Below are 21,517 nucleotides of genomic sequence, written 5' to 3' on the forward strand. Positions count from 1 at the left end.
TTTGGGCAGGGACTTATCATACCTGAATACTCCTCACCATTGTACAAGTCTGTGTACATCCGAGAGTGCCATAAAAATAAATATTATTATTGTGTACAAAAATCCCTTTTCAGCTCCACAATCCAGTTTTTGCCCCACTGTGTGACAGCAATCTCTAACAGCTTTTCACACACGTTTTTTTTATTACACAGAAAACACACGAGTTGCTCATTCACGCTTCTCTTTTAGTATTTTATTTCATTTCTCACTTATTTTCCAGTTGTATGTTTTCTTTTCGCCGGTGTTTCTCCTATTTTGAGAACCACAGACAGTTTTCTTGCTGTCTCTTCACACCCACAGAGCAGCAGCGGCCTCTGTCCCGCTGACCCACTTCCTGCCAACCTGTCTCCTCCGGGGACAGCGGGCAGCTCTCTCTTTTAAGCCGCTCCTTCCCCTGCCCTATCCGTTTTCCCGCCTGCCGCTTTCTCTCACATGGGTGGGCCCTGGCTGAGGGACAGCACTTCCCCTGCCACTGCCTTCATGGACAGGGCCTCACAGCCCCTCAACCTCCTTCTCCATCTGTCTTTTCTCTGTCCCAGTTTTCAAGGCTTCACCCATACACACAGGTGAATCAGCCTTTTCGATGCACTCTTCCCTGCTGCATTGCCTCAGCTGTCTCTCTCTCTCTCTCTCTCTTTCCCTCTCTCAGCCCCTCGCTCTGTTCTCAACCCCCCCCAAAGCTTCTATGTTGCTTAGCAACGCAGAGAGATCTGCATTCCTTTTTTTTTTTTTTTTTCTTTTATCCATGGAGGCTGCAGGAAACATTCAGTCCCCTTGAGGGGGAAAGTACCACTGACAGCCGATGAGTAAGTAAATCAAATCTTTATCCCCCCCCCCCCCCCCCCTCGTCCCCTTGTTACCGGTAAACTGGGGTAACAGTTCCAGTAATAGTTCTCGGCACCCTCTCTTGCGCATCGCGAATTGGACGAGGTACTGGAGCTAAAGTACCATTGAGCCGGTAGCGGAACGCTCACCTCTACAGGCCTGCACCGCTGCTGGAACGCGTTCAAGGCCTCTTCTCGGCGCCTTGCTTCACAGGCTCATTGACTGCACCATCTTGCTCCAGAATGGGACTAGCATGCATCCACAGAGGCCTCTGGCAGTCAGTCGACACTTCCGGTTTTTTTCTCTAGCCAGTCAAGTTGATGATGGTGTCAGACACAGATGCACTTGACGTAAATCCCTTTTACATGGGAGTCAAGCACAAAAAACTTTTTAAAAGTCAGAAAAAATGTTGCGTTTTTAGAAAAACACTCAAAATGTTTTCTGAAATACTCTTAAATTCCTTAGGGGTCCCTGTTGGTTGGGTGCCAAAATGTAAGATCTCTTTTCCAGGGCACTCCCTATTTAGGGAAGGGGCTCCCTGCAGAGTAGAGAAAAACTGGCTGCAGTCCTGGAGCAGCATTCTTCCAGCAGGGGACAGCCAGGGGCGGATTGGCCTTTCGGGGGATCGGGCATCCCCCGGTGGGCCGGTCGCGCTAGTCACGTGGTCTGCCGAGCGCGGCCGTGACAGAGCCGCGCTCGGCAGACCACGTGGAATCTCCTGGGCCGGCCTGGGCGGCGAATCCCCGGGCCGGTCTTCATCGGGAATCCGCCACTGGGGACAGCTCATGCTATAAAGCCTAAGGGGATCACACACAATCACCAAAAGAAAATCATCACACCAAATGTGTTGTTCTAAAACCAAAACTTTACTGAAAAACATTACAACGTAGAAAGAAAACAAAAATAGTCAGTTTCAGGCTTTTGGAAAAGGTGAAAAGTTGAAGAAACCTCTCCAGAGAGCAGGCCAGTACCTTTGCTGCCCCTCTCCATTCCTCTAGGTCAGTGGCTACCAACCCTGTCCTGGGGACCCCCCAGGCAGTCAGGTTTTCAGGATATCCACAATGAATATTCATGAGCATGGCTCTCATGCATATTCATTGTGGATATCCTGAAAACCTGACTGCCTGGGGGGTCCCCAGGACAGGATTGGGAACCACGGCTCTAGGATGTTGAATCCCTGCTAGTATCTGATGAAGTCGGCTAAATATATTTTGCGAAAAGGAGGGGCTGGACTATGTCAATCCCTCACTATTATCTATACTCCCCTTACTATACCTACTGCTGGAAATCTCCATATTAGCTTACGATATTTAATTGTGTTATTCAAATTTATGCTGTTAGGAGTTGGTACACTTCACTTTTTGAAGAAATATATTAGCCTTATTCTATTAGTTTTAAGCTAATTTTATTTTAATTGTGTTTTAAAAGTATATGTTATATGATTATATGATACAGAATTATAATTGTATTTGTAACATCTGCTCCAACTTCTGGCTGGGCACTGAGGCTCACTGTGGAGGTCATGGACAAGAACAGGCCCCATGCCTCTCAGAAAAGGAAATGAGTCATTCTTTCAAGGCCCTTGGGAGTTTTTCCTCCCCTGGGACTCTTTTGCAAACCAGTCTACTCAGAATAGAACACCGTAGATGTCCAAAAGTCCATTAGCAATAAAAATAAACTCAGTCTCAAACCGTAGCAAGGGTTGCACACCCTAGGAAGATAAGCTGTCTGGATCAAGAACCCTCCTTTCTGAGCTCTTCCCTGGTATGTGTTTCATTGGATGCAGCTTCTCCTTTATCACTCAATTTCTCTTAAATTCTCATAAATAGATGAGCCTCAATCTGAATCCTGCGTGCGCATGTTATAAAATTGGGCATACATGTGTGCGTGCCGGGTAGCACTCGCACATGTACGCCCACGCACAGATTTGAACATCTACCCCTATGGGTGCAGTGGGTGCTTGAGTACCTCTAATACTGAGTAAACTCCTTCACTGTGTCCAAGGAAGAGAAATTAAATTGAATTTGGCACCCCTAATCACTTTGAAAAGTTGGCTCCTATGCTTCTTAGGACCTTCCCTTTTTAAATAGTTTCTCCTCTAATTCACATAAAAGGGAAAATCCTTTGAAGCAATCCTTTTGACATGCAACTTCAGGAAACTTTGAAATTCTCAACACAACTCTCAGGAATCACTCTGAGACCCCAAAACAAAATCTCCCCAATCCTGAAGGCCTGAACACTCCAACCTTGAGCCCCAGCTATCTTCCCAGTATAAGATGCACATTTTAGCATCTCTCTCTTGAGAGAGCCACCCATCCACCATGACATTTCCCTGGGAATAAAAGACCTACAGAGCTTCTCTCTTGAAAACAGGCTTCCTGAAGAACAATGTACTCACATGGGCACAGGAGTTTTGTTAAACTTCTGATACCTCCCATTGAGGAGTGTCCCCTACCCACCAATCCTCCTTTGTATGTTACTCCTTGCTTAATGAGTCTAGTGAGATACTGATGCACTCTAGTAAAGGGAAAATCTGGTAACTCCTTAAATATTATTTATTATGGTAATGCTTTTGTAATATTGTAATCCGCTTTGGGGCACTCCAATATAGTTATGTAGAATAATAAATAAATAACAGCTTTAGAAATGCTATAAATAAAAAAAATCTCATAGCACGGTGCATTAAAAAGGTTAAAATAATGATATAAAATAAAGATTATCAAGACATATTAAACAAATCATTCTGTGTCGTTCCCTCCCCCCCCCCCCCCCCTTGGTCTAGACTATGAATTACCCCTATGCTTGGGGTGGGGAGTACCACATGAGACCCTAGCGCCTCCTTGCTAATGCGACCCCCATGGTTACCAGCGGTCTGCCGGTTATGAACCCCATCGGCGTAGGTTTTCATAACGCAGCCGGCCGGCTATGAAAACTGACGCCGAGCATATTGGCGTTGGTCTTCAATGCGGCCGGCTGAGTTTTGGTTTTTTTTAAAACTTTTAAAAGAAGAACAGAAAAGCAGTTTTTTCTGCTTTTCCTTACTTCTTTTCAATGCGCTCAGCTATTAACGCCTGCATTTGGAATGAATGAGTAATAGCCTTGCATGTGGAGAGCTATATCCCATTCACTCCGCATTGCACGTGCGTTAAATAGGCGCTAATCCCCGTATTGCATTAGGGGGTGGATTAGCGCCTATTTAACCCGCGCGTCCGACTGCAGCTGAGCGCACTGTATTGCATCGGCCCCAGAGAGAGCCAGCCAGTTTGTGCCTTTTCTTCTCAAAGAATGCTGGGCAACCACTTAAGGAAGAAAAGACACAAACAGAAACCAATGGCAATACAGTAAAGCACAATTTATTAGCATAGCAGAAAAAATAAAGAAATTAGCTTTCTATAGATTATGCACAAAAAAACCACATACCCCACCCTCTTTCTCAGTTTTGAAATCAGGCAAATTAAAAATGTGTTCCAAACATATCATCTGAACTCTGGCTAGAATATTAGCAAATGATTGATTGATTGATTGATTTATTTATTTATTTATTTATTTATTTATTTATTTATTTAAAAGTTTTATATACCGCACAATGGGGCGGATTTTAAGAGCCCTGCTCGCGTAAATCCGCCCGGATTTACGCGACCAGGGCCTTGCGCGCCAGCGCGCCTATTTTCCATAGGCCTGCCGGCGCGCACAGAGCCCCGGGACTCGCGTAAGTCCCGGGGTTTTTCGAGGGGGGCGTGTCGGGGGCGGGGCCGATCGGCGCAGCGTTTTGAGGGCGGGACGTGGCATTTCGGGGGCGGGCCCGGGGGCATGGTTTCGGCCCGGGGGCATGGCCGCGCCCTCCGGAACCGCCCCCAGGTCGCGTCTCGGCGCGCTAACAGCCCACTGGCATGCGGGGATTTACTTCTCCCTCCGGGAGGCGTAAATCCCCGGACAAAGGTAGGGGGGGGTTTAGATAGGGCCGGAGGGGTGGGTTAGATAGAGGAAGGGAGGGGAAGGTGAGGGGAGGGCGAAAGCGAGTTCCCTCCGAGGCCGCTCCGATTTTGGAGCGACCTCGGAGGGAACGGAGGCAGGCTGCGCGGCTCGGCGCGCACCGGCTGCACAAAATCGGCAGCCTTGCGCGCGCCGATCCTGGATTTTAGCAGATACGCGTGGCTACGCGCGTATCTACTAAAATCCAGCGTACTTTTGTTTGCGCCTGGTGCGCCAACAAAAGTACGCGAAGGCGCACTTTTTTAAAATCTACCCCAATGGGTAGGGGACTATCCGTCTAGGCGGTTTACATATTTACACATACATAAATAAGCAATACATAAAATACAAGCAAGTTAAAATTTTCAAAATTTTATTTCAACCTTAAATGATTGTTGAATATTTAGATGAATTTCTCTGCTGTCTAGTTTCAGGGTTTCTGGGGAATCTGCTATGATTTCCTGTGTTTCACAGGTGTCTGGCATTTAACTTGCTTCATGGAGAAGTCAGGAAAACCTCAGCAAAATCAAATAAACAATCCCTCTTTATTCTGAATAAAATTGTGACAAGGCTTCTATTTTCCTTAAAACTAAGTTTGCCTAACACACATAAAATACAGGCACTATATTAATACTATTTACCTAAGTTGTAATAAAAGAAAATAAGGAAATATTAAAAAATGACCTTAGTTTTCATTGCTACAAAATAACAAAAAAATTATCCATCTTATTACTACTTGATAAATAATTTTCTTCAGTGCAATTAAATAAAGAAAACTTCCAGCTACCAGAAACTGTCTTTATTCTTTGTGCTCGGCAGCAAGATGGAGTCTACAATTAAAGTCTCCTCTCAGGATTACATCCTTGTATCTCTCCCTTTCTCTGTTTGTCTCAAAGGCAGAGTCATCCTTTTTATACATAATTAAGAATTCAGTCCCTTGTCCTTTATTGGCTATTGTAATGAATACATAATGCATCACTTACCTAAAATCTGATGCATAGGTATCTCATTTGTCCATTTAAATTTACCAATATCCCATAAATTAGCAAAGAATAGTTAGTTATTTTATCCCCTCTCCCCTTCACTGGGCTTCCCTCATGGGGGTATTGTATTGTTTCAAATAGTACAGCACTGGTTCCCAGCCAAAAGACTCCCTGTTATGACGAAAGGATTTCCCAAGAACTTCAAAAGGATGTGAGGGCCATCAAATAATCTACTATTACCAGGAGTTAATAGCTTCCTTTCTCTTTCAAAAGGAACATTTGATATCCTACCATTTGATATTTCCTGACTTCAAAAGGAATAGACAGGGCTATCTCCTTTGTTACTTAAATTACCTTAACTGGGCAGGAAAAAACAATTTAATAAGCCACTGGTTTACATAATACAATTAATCATATTAGTATGCATTGTGCATGCAATACACCATTTGTCTCTAAAATACTATTCAAAGAAGTTTAGAAGCAATCTGGAATGTTAGAACAATTGCATTTGAAGATTCTGCAACTACTCTACATCACAACCAAAACCCTTTTGGAAGACCAGATCTCAATTATTTTTTTATTGAATTGGCTTGCATTCTTTGTTGTCCTAGTGTCTATTGGAAGGGTATTCCATAATTCAGGTAAATGGGACAAATAAGTTTGTTGCATGGCAAATGCTAGGCAAGCTATCCTTAATGATGACACTATAAGAAGTGCTGCTTGAAAGAATCTAAACTGCGGAACAGGGATATATGGAGTCAATACTGTTGTAATATGATGGGCTATTTTATGAAAGGCTGTAAATGCAAGCAATAAATTCTTGAAATTAATGCACCAAAAAAATAGGCAGTCAGAGTAAGTTAAATAAAACAGACCAATGTGATCTCTGATATCTGTTTCCAAAAGAACTCTAGCAGCCTTAAGGGTAGATTTTCAAAGGGTTACGCACGTAATATACGCGCGTAACCCTTTAAACCCCCCCCTGCACGCGCCAAGCCTATTTTGCGTAGGCTAGGCGGCGCGCGCAAGCCCCGGGACGCGTGTATGTCCCGGGGCTTTGAAAAAGGGGCAGGAAGGGGGCAGGGCAGGAGGCGTGTCAGCGGTCCGGGGTGAGGCGGCGCTCTGGGGGTGGTCCCGAGTCCTCCGGCACAGCGGCCATGCCGGGGGATGGTGCACCGGCAGCTGGCTGGCGCGCGCAATTTACGCCTGCCTCGAGCAGGCGTAACTTAGACAACAAAGGTAGGGGGGGGATGGGTTAAATAGGGGAAGGGAGGGGAAGGTGAGAGGGAGCGAAAGGAAAGTTCCCTCCGAGGCCGCTCCTCGATTTCGGAGCGGCCTCGGAGGGAACGGGGAAAGCCATCAGGCCTCCCCTAGGGCTCAGCATGCACAAGTGTGCAACCCCTTGCACACGCCGACCCTGGATTTTATAACATGCGCGCAGTAGCGCGCGCATGTTATAAAATCAGGTGTACATTTGTGCGCGCCGGGTAGCGCGCACAAATGTACCCCGCGCGTGCTCCTTTAAAAATCTGCCCCTTAGTGTAGGGCCTAGGCCATGGTCACTACACCCTCCTGGAATCTAGACCTATGCAAGGCCAAGGCTTCATCCTCCTCTAGACCAGGTAAGTGGGATCCAGGAAGGATACTGGCCTCATTTCATGTTTTAAGTCCATTTTGGGGGGTTTAAAAAAGAATGTTTATTTTGTTTCTGTAAACTTAAGAAAATGAGATAAACATTAAATGAAGCTTAATTAGTGGAAACCCCTACCTCCCATAATGAAATTAAAATTAAAAAAAATTTTCCCAGCACATCCCTACTGTTTTTATCATCTGAAGAAGGAGAACTGTGAGTAGAACCTTTGTAATACACCTGAAAACCTCTATCCCGGGAGAGAGATACCTTTGGGAACTGAACAAAGACTGAGAGCTTATATTTTTGCATACCTGTATTTGCTAGAAAGGGATTTTTCCACCCATCTAAGATACCTCCGCCCACCTGGGAAGCCTTGCTTTTCTATGCTCTAGAGTGTACGAGTTTTCCCTGGCTCAGATACAGAGAGAGACCATTGCGCAGAACTGCAACTTCCTCATGCACATAAAATAAGAGTGTCTGATATTGGGGATTGGTGGTCCTGGCACCAGCCTCTGTGGGTTCAAATCTCCCAATTTGGCTGAGTAGATGGTGACTGTGCAATTTTGCCAATTAATTTCTACAGTAAAGAATTCATTTGGACACGCAACCTGAGCCTCCTGAGTATTTTGTTCCCATTCATATCTCTTAATGGTGAAAGTGACTTGGTACCTCCCCAGGACAGTAAACTAAGAGTCACCCTTGCCACTTTGGGCCTTGGAGGATTTATTTCCACCCCACCCCCCACACATTCTAGATCAAAGCCTTGTCCCCGGACTCCTAGATTGTATTGAGTGGAAGAGAAATTGAGAACTGAACTGGCCCACTTGTGCCCAAAACCGGAACAGGGATTAAACATAGTATAGTCTTGTTTATCTAAACTGCTTCACAGACACAGAATCTGCTTGGATAACTGCAAGTTTAGATAGTCAGGATTTAATAATAGGAAATATTCAGGCAGTTCATTAAAAAAGGATTTTCGCGTGTTGTGTTTTTAGAAACTTGAGATCTATTTGTTGTTACCTTGAAAAATGGCATATTTCTGTATATCAGGTTGTATTCTGTTGCAAAGATTAACAAAATGTGCCACAATGCTCGAGTACCTGACTAACATCTATTCTGTGATCGCATAGTGCTGTTCTATGATTAATATTCTGTAAGGGGTTTTTTTGGCTGTGCATGCAGGTTGAATGGCTCAAACAGTGTTCTAAGTTTCTGAAGGACAGAAGGCTTTGTTGCCCATGAAGTTTATAAGATTTAATACTTACGATGGTAAGAAGTTCAAGGTAGTACCTCACAGGCTTAGAAGAAGTTATTATTTTTTGTGACTGATCAGCCAGCAGTGAAATTGCTTATGAATCCTCTGTAGGCTGAATGTGAAGATCCTATCTGTAAGGCATCAGAAGCTCTTGGCACAAACTGGCAGAGATTACCTTGCAGTATTTCCAATGATAGACATAGTGGCTGGCAATAACATACTTCTATAATGATGGACACTGGTTTGCATTATTAATGTGGAGGTGAAAACGGAAGAATCAGTAAAAAGCAATTTGGTTAAATCTGAGTAAAAAGGTAAAGGTTTGACATTTTGTACATAAGTAGTGCATTTAGATTTAGTATTCAGCTGTGAGTGTTGAGTCGAGATGTGGACCCTTGGCCGAGATGAGGTTGGTGCTGCCTATGGGGGTGCCCTATAGGCCCTCGCCATTGGTAGGCAGATGCAGGTGGTGGAGACCCAACAGGACTTTCACCTTTACCAGCCCTCGTTCCCTGCAGGTTGAGCCCTTGGGTACCAGGGCCGGCAGGACTTAGGAGCGGGTCTCTTGTGAGCTGGTCTGGAGGTGAGAGGCGTAGGCAGGTTAGACGGTCTGGAGGTCAGGGTTGGCAGCAGGAATGGAATCCTAGGACAGGCCAGAGATCGAGGCAGGCGGTGGTCAGCAGAACGATGAACAGGCAGGCGGTTGGGGCAGGGAGCAGGTGAGAGCAGAATTCAAAAACAAGCTGAGTCGAAACCAGAGAAGCAAGCCGAAGGTTGGAGGGAGCAGGAACACACAAAGACGGAGCTGGGAGACATGGAGGCAGGCACGAAGACATGGAGGCTGGAACTGAAGACACAGAGGTAGGAGCTGAAGACATGGGGGCTGGAGCTGAAGACACGGAGGCTGGAGCTGAAGACATGGAGGCAGGAACCGAAGAGCAACTAGAGACTCCGGAGAGCGAGACCTGTTGCTGAGGCATCGATAGGCCAGCAGGGACTGCCTTATATTTATTTATTTATTTATTTATTTATTAAACATGTTTTGTATACCATCGTTCGGTTTCGCCATCATAACGGTTTACAGTAATAATGTATGAGTACAAAGTAACATTAGGGTTTTACATAGAGTAAAATAGTTGAACAAGTTAGGTAACATTGGTGGAATTAACAGGAAGGGTGATAGTTATTATATATTGGAAAAGTTCTTGATCAACAAATCGTGGGTTTCGTGGTTGTGTTTAGATTTCATGGGTTGGTGTTGTATTGGTTGGGAGTCTGTTGGTGTTGATGACTGAGTACATCTGAGTAGGCTCTGGTAAATAGCCAGGTTTTTAACTCTTTTTTGAAAGTTTTGATGTTGGATTGAATTCTTAGATTGCAAGGTAAAACGTTCCTAGAGAGGGGTTGGCGATAGATATAGCTCTCTCACGGGTTGCTAATAGATGCATGGTTTTTTTTTCCGGGTTCCGCAGAAGATCATTTCCGGCACGGCTCCTTTAAGGAGGAGGAGGAGACGCGCGTGCATGCGCCTAGAATCAGACGCAGCTCACTGCACTGCGACGGCGGGGCCGACCCTTTTGCCACGCCGAAGAGGAGCAGGCCGCAAGACCACGGAGAGGCGGCGGCAACCTGGGGCCGCCCGGGGGGTGAGTGTGGTCGGCCGTGGTGCCCCGCAGCCAGCCACCGTAACAGTGAGTAAATTTTGAACCTCTTCAGGATAAAAACTCACAAATCAAAATATTATAAGGATAATCTTGATTTATAATAATATTTAAATAATACTGTCACAGCTTCTCTCTCTCTGATTATTCTCAAAGCAACACTTGTGTGAGGCTCTGGCTCATCCCTAGGATAGTTCTCTGTATTTACCAATACAAGGCAATCTGAATTTTGTTCCCAAGATCTCAGTAAAAGATAGTTAATGGATGGGTCTCTAAAGAGTTTACCTAACTCCGACATATGCTTGGTGCAGAAGGTTTGCTGTTATCTTTTAATAAGAGATGTAATTCATTTTATTTTATTGGTTCATGCTTCGGATCGGGTCCCCGGTGGGTAATTTTGTTTTTCCCGCAGTTCGTTTTTTTTTTTCTTGTTTCCCAAATTTCATATTAGTGTGTACTAACAGGACTTTAGTGCACAGTAACTAGATGATAGTGCACATTAAGCCCCATTAGGGTGCACTAACCAGTTTTCTAATTTCGAAGTTAGTGCACCCTAATGGGGCTTAGAGCACACTAACTCTAATGTTAGTGCACATTACGTCCCGTTAGCGCACACTACCTAGTTTTCTAATTCCAGAGTTAGTGTGCCCTAATTGGACTTAGGATACACTAACTAGTTGTTAACATGCACTAACTAAAGTAGCCGCGGAGTTCCCTCCGCGGCCGCTCCAATTTCGGAGCGGCCGCGGAGGGAACTTTCCTTCACCCTCCCCCCACCTTCCCCTCCCTTCCCCTACCTAACCCACCCCCGGCCCTATCTAAACCCCCCCCCTACCTTTGTCGGTCCCGGGGGCTGGTCCGGAGGCCTCGACCACGCCCCCGGGCTGGCGCCACGCCCCCGGGCCCGCCCCCAAAATGCCGCGGCACGCCCCCGAAACGCTGCGTCGTTTCGGGAACGCCCCCGGACACGCCCCCTCCTGCCCCTTTTCGAAAGCCCCGGGACTTACGCGCGTCCCGAGGCTTTACGCGTGCCGGCGGCCTATGCAAAATAGGCGCGCCGGCGCGCGCAGGCCTTTTAAAATCCACCCCTAAGCCTACAACTTAACTTAGTGCTCACCAACGGGACTTAGTATGCACTAACTACATATTAGTGCGCAGTAAGGCGAAAAATGAATTTTTCCGAAATTTCAGAAAAATTCCTTTCATATTTCGGTACTCCCAAACCATGACGAATTAGACAATTTCATTGGAATTGTCTAATTCATTTAAAACAAATGCACATCTCTATTTTCAATGACCTTAAGCAATCTTTTGGGTTTACCACTAAAGACTACTTTGCTTATTTGCAATTCAGACATTTAGTCAAGAGTTTAAACTCATCCAGTCTCTCAGATGCATTCTATGAAAGATTAGAGGGGTTATTTAGAAGTGAAGAGTTTGAGAGGTTGACAATTTCTAGATTATATAAATTTTTGTTTTTGATTCATCTAAAGCAGGATTATAACTCCCTGCTTGACAAATTGAAGAGAAACTTGCCTCTTACTTTTACAAGTCAGTTTTGAACACAACTTTGTTCATATTGTAAATGTTGATTTGCATGAGACACAATACAAGTTCTTAAAATAGCCCTATATTTCTCCTATATAGGCATTCCTTTCTATATTTGTAAATACTGATCAATGCCAGAAGTGTCAGGTAGCCCGAGGAGCTTTGGGGTACAGTTTCTGGACCTGCGAGGAAATAAGTAAATTGTGGGGTGGAATTCATACATTTTTGGAATTAATCACAGGACAAGCTATTGTTTTTTTTTCCAACAAATAGGGATGTGAATCGTTTTTTGACGATTTAAAATATCGTCCTATATATTTTAAATCGTCAAAAATCGTTAGGGCCACGATACAATACCAATTCCCCCGATTTATCGTTAAAAAATCGTAAATCGGGGGAAGGGGGAGGGCAGGAAAACCGGCACACTAAAACCCCCTAAAACCCACCCCCGACCCTTTAAATTAAATCCCCCCCCCCCCCGAACCCCCCCCCCCCCAATGCTTTAAATAACCTGGGGATCCAGCGGTGGTCCAGAACGGCGGCGGTCCGGAACGGCCCCCTCAATTGAATCCTGTTGTTTTCAGCCAGCGCCATTTTGCAAAATGGCCACCGCAAAATGGCGGCGGCCATAGACAAAAACGATTCGACGCAGGAGGTCGTTCTGGACCCCCGCTGGACTTTTGGCAAGTCTTGTGGGGGTCAGGAGGCCCCCCCAAGCTGGCCAAAAGTTCCTGGGAGTCCAGCGGGGTTCAGGAAGCGATTTCTTGCCGCAAATCGTTTTCCGTACGGAAAATGGCGCCGGCAGGAGATCGACTGCAGGAGGTTGTTCAGCGGGGGTTCCGGACCGCCGCTGAACGACCTCCTGTAGTCGATCTCCTGCCGGCGCCATTTTCCGTACGGAAAACGATTCGCGGCAAGAAATCGCTTCCTGAACCCCGCTGGACTCCCAGGAACTTTTGGCCAGCTTTGGGGGGCCTCCTGACCCCCACAAGACTTGCCAAAAGTCCAGCGGGGGTCCGGAACGACCTCCTGCGTCGAATCGTTTTTGTCTATGGCCGCCGCCATTTTGCGGCGGCCATTTTGCAAAATGGCGCCGGCTGAAGACAACAGGATTCAATTGAGGGGGCCGTTCCGGACCGCCGCCGTTCTGGACCACCGCTGGATCCCCAAGTTATTTAAAGCATTTGGGGGGGGGGGTTCGGGAGGGTGGGGGATTTAATTTAAAGGGTCGGGGGTGGGTTTTAGGGGGTTTTAGTGTGTCGGCTCACGATTTTAACGATTTTCACGATAGTTTACACACCCAAACGGCAACAATACGATTCCCTCCCCCTCCCAGCCGAAATCGATCGTTAAGACGATCGAGGACACGATTCACATCTCTACCAACAAATGTGTTCTATTTGATGAACCTTTGGTGCTTCAAGTACAGAACAAGTGTACCCAACTGCTTGTATGCAAAGCTTGACTTTTAGGGAAGAAGAGCATTTTCACCATGTGGAAGTCTAAACATGCTCCATCCTTTTGGATGTTGTTGAGCTGGTGGTGGACCCTTGGCCTGAGTGGGGTTGATGCTACCCGCAGTGCAAGCCCTACGGGTCCCCACCATCGGGAGGCAGAGCAGGCTAGGAGACACGGGCCGACTGAAGCTTTGCCAATACCAGCCCTTGTTCCCCGCAGGTTGAGCCCTTGGGTGTCGGGGCCGGTTGGTCTTAGGCGGGCCTCCGTATGATGACTCTCAAATGGTGGTAACAATGGTACGCCAGGGACCAGCAGAGGAATCAGAGGACCGAGGATGGTCCGGACGAGGCAGGGTCCCAAAGACCCGGACACAGACAGGAACAGGGTAGGACAGGAAGCTGAAGCCTGAGAGGTCAAGTCCATAGGATACTGAAGAGAAGATGAAGGCAAGCTGGAGTCAAGGCAGGCAGCAAGCAGGCAATGTACCAGGAAGCAGAGCAAGGGTCAGAGTCAGAAGATCAGTCCAAGCGTAGTCCAACGAAGCAGGGATCAATACCAGAGGATCAGTCCAAGTATAGTCCAATGAAGTAGGGGTCAATACCAGAGGACCAGTCCAAGTGTAGTCCAATGAAGTAGGGGTCAATACCAGAGGATCAGTCCAAGCATAGTCCAACGAAGCAGGGGTCAATCCCAGAGGATCAGTCCAAGCATAGTCCAACAAAGCAGGGTTTGCGCCAGAGGATCAATCCAAGCGTAGTCCAATAAAGCAGAGGTCAAGACCAGAGAATCAGTCCAAGGGGACAAGGAGGAGACAAAGGAGCAAACAGGAACAGGAACAGGAACCAGGAACAATGACAGGAACAGGAGCCAGGAACGAGGGGCAACGAGCACATGAGCAATCGTGGAAACCTGTTGCCAAGGCAGGGAACAAGTGGCTGGGCCCTGCCTTATATACAAAGGCCCAGTGATGTCATCATCTGGGGCAACAGGCAATTTTCCCGCCACAGCCCCTTTAAGAGTGCGAGAGTTGCGTGCGCGCATCTCAGCCAGGGCCCAGAGGAAGCAGGATGGCGGTGTCACTCCATGGCCCATGTGGGGAGGCCCGCCGTGCACAGGGAGGAACCACAGAGGAGTCAGAAGCAGCAGAGGAGGCTGCAGGCGCTCGGGGATGATGGCGGCTGCCCACTACCACGTGAAGGTGAACCAGGGTTTACAAATGGATTCCTGGAGTGAGTAGGCCTGAACACGGGCCTACCGCAGCCAGGACATGTAACAGTACCCCCCCTTTATGCCCTCCTCTTGGGCATGGTTGAACTGGAGGAGGAGTCCCTTGTCCAGGATGTTATTTGCTAGTTCCCAGGAGTTTTCCTCTGGACCATAGGCTTCCCATGAGAAAAGGTACTCCCAACGGTGACCTCTTCTCTGAACATCAAGTACTTCTTGGACCCGATAGGTGGTATCGGTCTCAGTAGAAACTTGGGATGGCGCAGGAGCAAAGATCCGTGGAAAGTGTTTTGTATACCCAAGGTGAGTTGTAACCAGAGTTGGTACGTAACTGGTCCAATATGCCGGGTCACTGGAAAAGGACCAATGTACCTGGGTGCAAACCTCTGAGAAGGTATCTTCAGCCGGATGCAATGGGTGCTCAACCAGACCTTTTGGCCTGGCTGGAACTCTGGAGCTGTACGATGGTGTGAATCAGCAGATTTCTTTGTTCATACAGCGGCCAGACGAAAGCGTTTATTCGTCTGAGTCCAAAGAGTATGTAGAGCATTGGCTATGGCCTGGGCTGTGAAGGCACCGACAGTGGAACTGGTAAAGTGAGCCAAGGTAGTCTGCTGTATACTATAGAAAATGCAGAGACTCTGGTGGCTGCTGCAACATGGGAGTTGTGAGAAAAGTCTGCCCATGGTAAGAGCTCCGCCCAGTTATCCTGCTGATTATTGGAATAAGACTGCAGGAAGTTCTTCAGGGAGTGATTGGTATATTCGGCCTGGCCATTGGCTTGCGGATGGTGTGTAGTTGTCAGGCTAATGTTAATACCGAACATTTTACATAAGGGGAGCCAAGGGAAATGCAGGCAAAGGCAGGAAATGAGTCATCTTGGAGAATCGGTCTATGTTGACCCAGATTAGTGAATTTCCCTTGGATGGCAGTAGGTCTATGACAAAATCTGTGGATAGGTGAGTCCACGGCTCTTCAGGTGCAGGCAATGACTGGAGGAGGCCCCAAGGTCAGCCTATTGGAGGCTTCTGCTGGGCAGAGATGGAACATGAGTCCACGTAGGCACGGGTGTCTGAGACCATGGTGGGCCACCAATAGTAATGCTGGAGCAACCATAGAGTTCGTGCACGTCCTGGATGACCGGAAAGTTTAGAGTCATACACCCAGCACAAGACCCTTTCTTGGAGCCGGCGAGGCACAATAGTTTTCCCAGCTGGAACCGTGATGGTGGCTGATAGACAGATGCAAGCAGGGTCAATTATATGACTGGGGTCTTCTTGGAAGTCATCAGGATCAAAAGAACGAGAGAGGTTCTTCTCCGCCAGACGGTATCAGAGCTCAAAATCAAATCGAAAGAAGAATAAAGCCCAGCGGGCCTGGTGAGCATTTAGACGCTGGGCGTGCTGAAGGTGTTCAAGATTTTTATGTTCAGTATAGATGGTAAACTTAAACTGAGCACCCTCCAACCAGGAGTGCCATTCTTCGAGGGCGAGCTTAATAGCCAATAACTCCCTGTCTCCAATGCTATAGTTTTGTTCAGCATGGGAGAACTTATGGGAGAAAAAAGAGCAAGGGTGGAGAGTTCCTCGAGTAGAGTACTGACTTTGGACTGCCCCAGCCCCAATAGCTGAGGCATCCACCTCGACAACAAAGGGGCGATTTGGGACCAGGTGGCGCAGACAAGGTCCGGTGAGAAAGGCATTCTTGAAGTCTTGGAAGGCAGCCAATGCTTCAGGGGACCAGTTTCTTGTATCGCTGCCCTTCTGAGTCATGGCCATGAGGGGTGCAGCCAGCAAGGAGTAATTCGCTATGAAATGAAGGTAGTAGTTGGTGAATCCAAGGAACCTTTGGAGCACCCGAAGCCCCACAGGCTGAGGCCAATCACGAATACCCTTTAACTTATTAGGGTCCATGGTGAATCCTCGCTGGGAGATGATGTAGCCTAGAAAAGGCAAACTGGTCTTTTCAAATAGGCATTTGTCCAATTTGGCAAATATGTGGTTTTCTCGAAGCCACTGGAGAACAGTGCGGACATCAGCTCGATGGGAATCCATGTCCTTTGAGAAGATAAGGATACCATCCAGGTACATGACGACCTTAGTGTATAGGAGGTTGTGAAAGATCTCATTAATTATCCGTTGAAATACTGCAGGGGCATTGCAAAGTCCGAAAGGCATGATGAGGTATTCATAATGCCCATCTCTCGTGTTAAATACTGTTTTCCAAAATTCCTCCATGCGAATACGGACTAGATTGTAGGCACCTTGCAGGACCAACTTGGTGAAGGTGATCAAATGATTCTGAGATCAACGGCAATGGGTACCTGTCCTTGTGGGGTTTTGTGTTTAAGCCACGGTAATCAATACAAGGTCTCAAAGTCCCATCCTTCTTCATGATGAAGAAAAAGCCTGCACCCGCAGGCGAGGTTGACGGTCGGATAAAAACTTTAGCCAGTTTTTCTTGGATGTATTCAGTCATAGCTCGGGTTTCAGGCACAGACAACGGGTAGGTTCTACCCCTGGGAGATGTAGTACCCAGTAACAGGTTAATCGGACAGTCAAACTTGTGCAGGGGTGGAAGGATATCTGCTTCTGCTTAGAAAAGACGTCCTCGAAGTCCACATAGGGAGGTGGAAGGGCAGAAATGGCTACTGCAAGGGGGTCCGCAGGAGAAGGCTCCGCCTTCTTCAGGCACTGTTGGTGACAAGCAGAACTCTATTCGATGAGCTGTAAAGCTCCCCACTCAAACTGGGAAGAGTGGTGCTGGAGCCACAGCAACTCCAAGACTACTGGATGTATAGACTTCTCCAACACAAGGAGTTCAAGCTTCTCTTCATGGAGAGCTCTGGTGAGTAGACGAACAGGTGCTGTTATCTGGGAGATCTGCCCGGGTAGTGGTTCGCCATGGATGGAGGTGATTCATAGCGGGACTTCAATGGCATGAGTGGGAATACCTAGGAGATGTACCAGGTCATTCAGAATAAAACTCCCACCAGCTCTGGAATCAACTAGAGTCATGGTTGGGAAGGAATGGGAGTTCCAGGTTAGAGTGAGAGGCAAAGACAATTGAGGGGCCAAAGTAGTAGTGCCCAAGTTCAGGACCCCAACGAAACTTAGGCCTGGGAGTTTCCTGGACGAATGGGACAAATCTGGAGGCAGAGGCTGGAAGCCCCGCAGTACAGGCACAGACCAGAATCCCTCAATCAAAGACATTCCTCCGGAGAAAGGCACCCTTGACCCAGCTGCATAGATTCCTCCATCTTGGTGGTAGGCAGAACTCCAATGGTAGTGGGTTTTGTAGTAGGAGAAGAGCGGGATCACTCCACTGCAACAAACCTAGGTGTCCGAACTTCACGGTGATGCTCCTGGAGGCGATGATCAATCCGGCCTGTCAAGTCGATAAGGTCCTCTAGGGAGGATAGGAGTTTACAGGCTGTGAGTTTGTCTTTCAGTTGGGATGAAAGACCATCCAAGTTAATGGCTCGAAGACAATCTTCTTGCCACGCCAACTCAGTGGCTAGAGTCTGAAACTTGATGGTATAGTCATTGAGGGTTCTCTGACCTTGCCATAAGTGTAAGAGATTGGTACTGGCTACAGCCTGCCTGCCTGGATCATCGAAGGTCCGACAGAAGATGGTCATGAAATGTGACAATTCTTGTAGAAGAGAGTCCAAACACTCCCATAAGGGAGAAGCCCACGCCAAAGCCTTGCCTTCCAAGTGAAAGAGAATAAAAGTAACTTTCGTTAATTCATCCTGGAAGATAGAAGGCTGCAGAGCAAATTGCATATAGCAGTGGTTAATAAACCCTCTGCAGAGATGAGGGCCCCCATTAAAATGGGGTGGAGCGAGTAGGGCCAGCAAAGCCCTGGTGGGCGAGGCTGCGGGCGGTGGGCTGACTAGTGCAGACATCAGTGCTGTAGCACTTGCATGGGTATCCAGTCAAGCATAGAGTCGTTTGACGGAGGAGGCCAATGCCACATGGAACCGCTGCTGTTCTTGAATCTTCAAGGCCAGACCCGGAATGGCCTGGAGGGCGGAAGGCTCCGCCGAGTCCATGGCCTTGGCAATCTATTGTGCTGGTGGTGGACCCTTGGCCCAAGGTGGGGTTGACGCTACCCACAGGGCAAGCCCTAGGGGTCCCCACCGTCGGGAGGTGGAGCAGGCTAGGAGATGGAGGCTGATTGGAGCTTCACCAATACCAACCCTCGTTCCCCGCAGGTTGAGCCCTTGGGTGCCGGCTGGTTTTAGGCAGGCCTCCGTATGATGACTCCCAATTGGTGATAACAAGGGTATGCCAGAGACCAACAGAGGAATCAGAAGACCAAGGATGGTCCGGACAAGGCAGGGTTCCAAAGTCCCGGATGCCGACAGGAGGCATCCAGGTAATAATAGGCCGAAGCTTGAAAGGCCAATTCCATAGGATACTGAAGAGCAGGCAGCATGCAGGCAAGGTACCAGGAAGCAGAGCAAAGGTCAGAGCCAGAAGATCAGTCCAATCGTAGTCCAACAAAGCAGGGGTCAATACCAGAGGATCAGTCCAAGTGTAGTTCAACGAAGCAGGGGTCAATACCAGAGGATCAGTCCAAGTGTAGTTCAACGAAGCAGGGGTCAATACCAGAGGATCAGTCCAAGTGTAGTTCAACAAAGCAGGGGTCAGAGCCAGAGCATCAGTCCAAGCATAGTCCAACGAAGCAGGCGTCAATACCAGAGAATCAGTCCAAGAGGACGAAGAGGAGACGAAGGAGCAAACAGGTACAGGAACCAGGAACAATGACAGAAACAGGAACCAGGACCAAGGGGCAACGAGCACAAGAGCAATCGTAGAGACCTGTTGCCAAGGCAGGGAACAAGTGGCTGGGCCCTGCCTTATATACAAAGGCCCAGTGATGTCATCATCCGGGGCAGCGGGCTACTTTCCCGCCACGGCCCCTTTAAGAGTGTGAGAGTCATGCACGTGCGTGCTTAAGCCAGGGACCGAAGGAAGCAGGATGGCGGAGTCAGTCCACGGCCCACGCGGGGAGGCCCACCAGGCACAGAGAGGAACCACGGAGGAGTCGGAAGTGGAAGAAGAGGCTGCAGGGGCTCAGGGAGTGAAGGTGAACTGGGCTTACAGTTGGATTTCTGGGGTGAGTAGGCCCAGATGTGGGCCTACCGCTGCTGGGACGCGTAACAGATGTGGAGGAATTCTTTTCACAAATTGATGTTATTGGAAAAATAGCAGTGGGGCAGTCATTTCAATGTAAGTATTTCTTTTTGGAGGTCTGGCAAGAATATCTTCAGGAACTACCAGTAAGAGTTCGGACTTTGGTAGTGTATGATATTCACTTATGACCGTTTTATTTAAGATTGTAGCCAGCACTGGATAGGGCTGAAAATTACTGACTTATAAAAGTTTTTTTTTTTAAGCTTTGGTGGATTATGGGGGAAAGGGATGGGAGGGTAAAGTTATGGGGAAGAAGAGTAATTGTCATTTATGGTTAATGACTTGATTTTCCACTGGGGTGAAAATGTCAAATATGTAATGTTATGCTGTTCAATGTGGTCTGCGTCAGAAACCACCGTTTATTACACGTTTACTTGTATTAATGTTTTTCTTTATTCGATAAACTGTTCAAACATTAAATACTTAATGGATTGGTCAATCCTGGGGGACATAATCGTTGATGCAGAAAGCTAGCTACCATTAGTACTTCAGTTGACCCAGGGATAAACAATATGGGGTAGATTTTTAAAGTTATGCGCGGGCATAGATTTGTTCGCGCAACCCGGCATGAACAAATCTACGCCCGATTTTATAACATGCGCGCGCTGCCGCGCGAGTGTTATAAAATCCAGGGTCGGTGCGTATAGGGGGGTGCACAATTGTGCAACCTACGTGTACCGAACCGAGCAGCCTGCCTCCATTCCCTCCGAGGCCCAAGGCAGGCGTAACTTGCGTGCACCGGCCAGCTACCGGCACGCCATTCCCCGGCCTGAGGGCTGGTTCGGAGGCCTCGGCCACGCCCCTGGAATGCCCCTGGGCCTGCACCACGCCCACGGCCCCGCCCCGGAACGTCCCCGAATGCCACGCCACCCCGACATGCCCCGACACGCCCCCCAATCAAAGCCCCGGGACTTACGCACAACCCAGGGCTTTGCATGCGCCGGCGGCCTATGCAACATAGGCAGTCCCCTGCGCTCATAAATCCGGCTGGATTTACGCGCGCAGGACTTTTAAAATCTGCCCCCTATGGGTAAGATTAGCATAAAAGGCAAGATTCAACTACCCAGACTGTTGTTCTACCAGTAAATCCGATGGATACTTTTGTCCAGGGTAAGGCAGAATTGGGACCCCCAGTGGGAGCAGCTGAGGTGTGGACTGGAAGAATAGAGTGGATGTTTCTGTCTGAAGAAGAGGAATTCTTGAGCTTGGTAGAGAAATCCCTGTTCCCAGAATTATACAGTGTTTTTCCTGCATCATTTTTTTGTGGAGAGTCTTTTTCTCTGTCAACCTTGGGAATTGTGCATCTCTGAGGTCAATATTCAGCACCACTTAGCTGGATGGACTTATCCAGCTATGTGGTGGAGGCTGAATATCTGTCCACAATTCGTGGCAGCCACATAGCTGGATAAGTAAGTAGCCGAATAATTACTTGTCCAGCTAAGGGTGAGTGGGAAATAGGCATTTCAGGGGGAAGTTACTTATCCAGCTAACTTTCAACATCATTCTCCAAATTGCTGTTAGGGCCGTGCCGCATGATAAAAGCAGTCTAACGTGATAATCTCACAATCTTTATCACATTGCACGTTTCCATGTAAATATGATAATGAGTATGCAAAACCTGGAAAATTATGCAAGTGAATAACTCCTACTGTGTAGAAAAATAACGCACACTAATGTGAGCTTTAATGTTTATATCACACCATAGCAGCTGTTAT

The 21,517-nt window shown here is 47.6% G+C and overlaps 1 protein-coding gene across 1 annotated transcript in view; it reads left to right on the forward strand.

Moving 5' to 3' along the window:
* Positions 1-768: 768 nt before the first annotated feature.
* PROM1 (prominin 1) overlaps positions 769-21,517 on the forward strand; it is a 342,522-nt gene continuing 321,773 nt past the window's right edge. The window contains exon 1 of the mRNA XM_029590622.1: positions 769-845. The gene's annotated coding sequence lies outside the window, so the exon portion shown is untranslated. The remainder of the gene's footprint in view (positions 846-21,517) is intronic.

This window comes from Rhinatrema bivittatum, chromosome 1 (assembly GCF_901001135.1).
Source record: "Rhinatrema bivittatum chromosome 1, aRhiBiv1.1, whole genome shotgun sequence".
Classification (NCBI taxonomy): Eukaryota; Metazoa; Chordata; class Amphibia; order Gymnophiona; family Rhinatrematidae; genus Rhinatrema; species Rhinatrema bivittatum.